This window comes from Xenopus laevis, chromosome 9_10L (genome assembly GCF_017654675.1).
Source record: "Xenopus laevis strain J_2021 chromosome 9_10L, Xenopus_laevis_v10.1, whole genome shotgun sequence".
NCBI lineage: Eukaryota > Metazoa > Chordata > Amphibia > Anura > Pipidae > Xenopus > Xenopus laevis.
In genome coordinates this window covers 119364859-119369823 of record NC_054387.1, presented here as the reverse complement: position 1 = coordinate 119369823, position 4965 = coordinate 119364859, and positions in this window count along the sequence as shown.

The window sequence follows — 4965 nt, the reverse complement described above, 5'->3', positions numbered from 1 at the left end:
CACTGCAACAACTCCCTGCTCATTAGAAATATCACTAAAACTCCCTGCTCAATAGCAATATCACTGCAACAACTCCCTGCTCATTAGCAATATCACTACAACAACTCCCTGCTCATTAGAAATATCACTACAACTCCCTGCTCATTAGCAATATCACTGCAACAACTCCCTGCTCATTAGAAATATCACTAAAACTCCCTGCTCAATAGCAATATCACTGCAACAACTCCCTGCTCATTAGCAATATCACTACAACAACTCCCTGCTCATTAGAAATATCACTGCAACTCCCTGCTCAATAGCAATATCACTGCAACAACTCCCTGCTCATTAGCAATATCAATACAACTCCCTGCTCATTAGAAATATCACTGCAACAACTCCCTGCTCAATAGCAATGTCACTGCAACAACTCCCTGCTCAATAGCAATATCACTGCAACAACTCCCTGCTCATTAGCAATATCACTACAACAACTCCCTGCTCATTAGCAATATCACTGCAACAACTCCCTGCTCATTAGAAATATCACTAAAACTCCCTGCTCATTAGCAATATCACTGCAACAACTCCCTGCTCATTAGAAATATCACTAAAACTCCCTGCTCATTAGCAATATCACTGCAACAACTCCCTGCTCATTAGAAATATCACTACAACTCCCTGCTCATTAGCAATATCACTGCAACAACTCCCTGCTCATTAGAAATATCACTAAAACTCCCTGCTCAATAGCAATATCACTGCAACAACTCCCTGCTCATTAGCAATATCACTACAACAACTCCCTGCTCATTAGAAATATCACTGCAACTCCCTGCTCAATAGCAATATCACTGCAACAACTCCCTGCTCATTAGCAATATCAATACAACTCCCTGCTCATTAGAAATATCACTGCAACAACTCCCTGCTCAATAGCAATGTCACTGCAACAACTCCCTGCTCAATAGCAATATCACTGCAACAACTCCCTGCTCATTAGCAATATCACTACAACAACTCCCTGCTCATTAGCAATATCACTGCAACAACTCCCTGCTCATTAGAAATATCACTGCAACTCCCTGCTCAAAAGCAATATCACTGCAACAACTCCCTGCTCATTAGCAATATCACTACAACTCCCTGCTCATTAGAAATATCACTGCAACAACTCCCTGCTCAATAGCAATGACACTGCAACAACTCCCTGCTCAATAGCAATATCACTGCAACAACTCCCTGCTCATTAGCAATATCACTACAACTCCCTGCTCATTAGAAATATCACTGCAACAACTCCCTGCTCAATAGCAATGTCACTGCAACAACTCCCTGCTCAATAGCAATATCACTGCAACAACTCCTTGCTCAATTGCAAAATCACTGCAATGACTCCCTGCTCAATAGCAATATCACTGCAACTCCCTGCTCATTAGCAGTATCACTGCAACAACTCCCTGCTCATTAGCAGTATCACTGCAACAACTCCCTGCTCATTTTCAATATCACTGCAGCAACTCCCTGTTCTTGTGCCGTACGGTAGACACTCACTATTTTGTATCAAGGTAGATCTCATGACAGAGGCCAGGTGTCGAGAGTAGATTCCAGGGTAACAAAGTCTGGGCACCCCTGTCCTATAGCTCCCATGGTCACGCCCCACACCCACACACCAAATTCAAGAGAGCACAAAGGGTTCTCAAAGGCAGTTCCAAAGTGATAACTGGTGCAAGAAACAAGAATAAGATCTTAGTGCAAATAAGGTGCAAATGCCCCAGATCATAGGGGAAAAGTCACCTGACCTCATAGAAAAAAAGGTTGCCATAAAATGCTGCTTAAAAAGGTTTTTTATTAACACATTTTTACATTACAAATAAAAGCCTAACGCCTTTCATGCAACACCTGGGCACTTAATCCTAGACTAAGGAGACAATCCGTGGCACACAATATTTAAAAAGAAAACTCTGGCCAATTACAGCGTTTTAGCAGCGCTTATAATCACATCTCATGTAACACTATGTAGGAACACTTGAAAAAGGGCTCTGCCCGAAACATGTAATGCGCAAACACTGCTAATAAATATTTTAAATACTACTGCTTGGAGCTGTGATTGATTCACCTTTATGCTTTATCGTTTACACTATGTAGGAACTAACAACTTGTTTCCAAGTATAAAAATAATTACTAAAGATGTACACCCAAAATGACAGATGTAAGTTCTAGTACAGATATGGGATCCATTATCCAGAAACCTGTTATCCAGAATTATGGAAAGGCCATCTCAGATAGACTGCGTTTTATCCAAATAATCGAAATTTTCTCTCTGATAATAAAACAGTAGCTTGTACTTGATGCCAACTAAGATATAATTAATCCTTATTGGAAGCAAAACCAGCCTATTGGGTTTATTTAATGTTTATATGATTTTCTAGTAGAATTAAGGTATGAAGAACCAAATTATGGATCCCGAAAACCCCAGGTCCCACGCATTCTGGATAACAGGTCCCATACCTTTATAAAATTTGTATAATAGCTTTAATAAAAGAACCATCTATATTTAATTCTAGTTACCACTAAAGTCTGGTTTGTGCCACCCTTTTTTTTCCTACAAGGTCATGAAAAGAGAGGGATGTGCAAATAGTTGAGACCACCTTGGACTATAGAATAACAGTTTTAGGTAGGTGGAGTGGATGATATTATTATAACAGGGCAAGATGGAGACAGTGAGGAGCAACAGGCAATAGGGGAGGATGACATTTTTGCTTGGGGTGTCTACTGATAAAAGGCTTCATTGTAGAATTCAACATTTTAATTAAAGATACTGCAGTTGCTTTCTATTTGGGGAAGTCAACCGACTGTATGGTAACAGTGGTAACTAACCTGTTATCCACAATGCTTGGGACCTGGGGCTTACCAGATAACGGATCTTTCAGTAATTTGGATCTTCATACCTTAAGTCTACTAGAAAATCGTGTAACCATTAACGGGTCGAATTTCGTAGTAATGGGAGTTTTTTTGAACTCCCATAACTTCGAAATTCGAATAAAAAAGGACCAATCGAAAGTTTATTAAAAAAAATCTAAGATTTTAACTTCACTTCGGGTGAATAGGCTGTATTTGAATCGAAGGTTTAGCGCATTTGGTCGAATTCGAATTGAAGGATTTGCCCCACATAAACTTTGATTTTTCAAGTCCACCAAATAACTCCAAATAGGTTCTAGGAGGTCCCCCATAGGCTAAAATCGCAATTCGGCAGGTTTTAGATGGCGAATGGTCGAAGGTTTAAAGAGATAAGTTTTGATATTCGAATAGACAAATTTTTTTCAAATTCGAATCGAATTTTGGTCTATTTGATAATCGAAGTACACAAAAATAGCTCGAAATTCGAATCTTTTTTACTTCAAATTTTCACTTTGACCCTTGATAAATCTGCCCCTAAGGGGTTTTTTTTATCAAAATCCGAATTTCTCTGATATTTTAAATAAAACAAGTCCAATCCAAACTAGAATCCAAGATTTACCCTTATTTATCACTTTTTCAGATTTGATGCCCGAAAAGTCCGAATTTTTTGTGAAATCTGTGCCAGAAATGTTCAAATTATCATATGAAACTCAGCACAGACCATAATATCTTCAAATTTCCAATTGGACCTCTACCATTGACTTCTACAGGACCTCGACAGGTTGAAGATGGAGTATTTTTGGGTTCTGACTTTTTGCATCCTCAGGGTATAATAAATCTCAAAAAATTCGAGAGTTTTTTTCCCACTAATAATTCAGATTTTATAGTAAACAAAGCTTAATTTTTTTGGAGTTTTTGGCATTCGTCTTTAATAAATTAGCCCCTAAATACGCCTAAAAGTCTGGTTTTGCTTCCAATAAGGATTAATTATATCTTAGTTTGGATCATGTACAAAGTACTATTTTATTACTACAGGAAAAAAGGAAATCATTTAAAAAATGTTGGATTATTTGGATAAAATTGAGTCTATGGGAGACGGCATTTCCATAATTCGGAGCTTTCTTGATAACGGGTTTCCAGATAACGGATCCTATACCTGTACTGCATAACAATTTCAATTCAAGCCCCTTTTGAAGGTCTGACCTTTGGCTAGGGTCCACCATGAAGGTCCAGCATTTTGTCAGGGTTCCCCCTCAGCTCATGAAACGTCTACAGATCATGAAAAATATCAGTCATTCAGGCACACTTCCAAGAACATCTCAGGCAGCAAATGCATATTTACTCCACCTACCTGTCCTCCAAGATGGGCTTCTAAGAAGTATCTAGAAGAGCAGATGTCCTACAGGCCACTTTTTCAAATCCATTTTTATTCTCAGGCCCAGAAAAACAGACTTTTGTTTATATTCAAAATGATTTCCTTGTTTTTAATTTTGATAAACATACAGTGCTTGATCATGTTGTGTTAAGACAAACATTCTCGGTCATGGAAACCATTACAAGACTCGTGCTGCAAACTATTCTACAACATTGACCAGAGCAGATCACAACCCGTTGTGGAACATTAAGGCTGCTTATAACGAGGTGAGTAATTAGCACTTATTGTGACTGTGCACGCACATACAATACTTTATGGAAAGTAATTATTCGTTGTCCATACTTGTTAATTGCAATAGAACTGCAAACAAATATAGAGTAACATATTGACACAATATATATATACTGTATAGAGAGAGAGAGAGAGAGAGAGAGAGAGAGAGAGAGAGAGAGAGAGAGAGAGAGAGAGAGAGAGCAAATGCAGTAATTGTACATTGTCATGTCAGTAGATTTATTCTTCATGATTGCTTTGTGTTAATCCACAGTGTTTATCTGGCGTAATGATTGTGGCCTTTACAGGCTCAAGGTTTTGAATGAGATCTGTCCTAATATGAATTAGAATCTTCATGGGAAGAAGCCCTGCTTGTTAACGTGCTAAATAACGTATTTAACAATATTATTAGGTAACAAGCTTAGATTGGCGCAAAA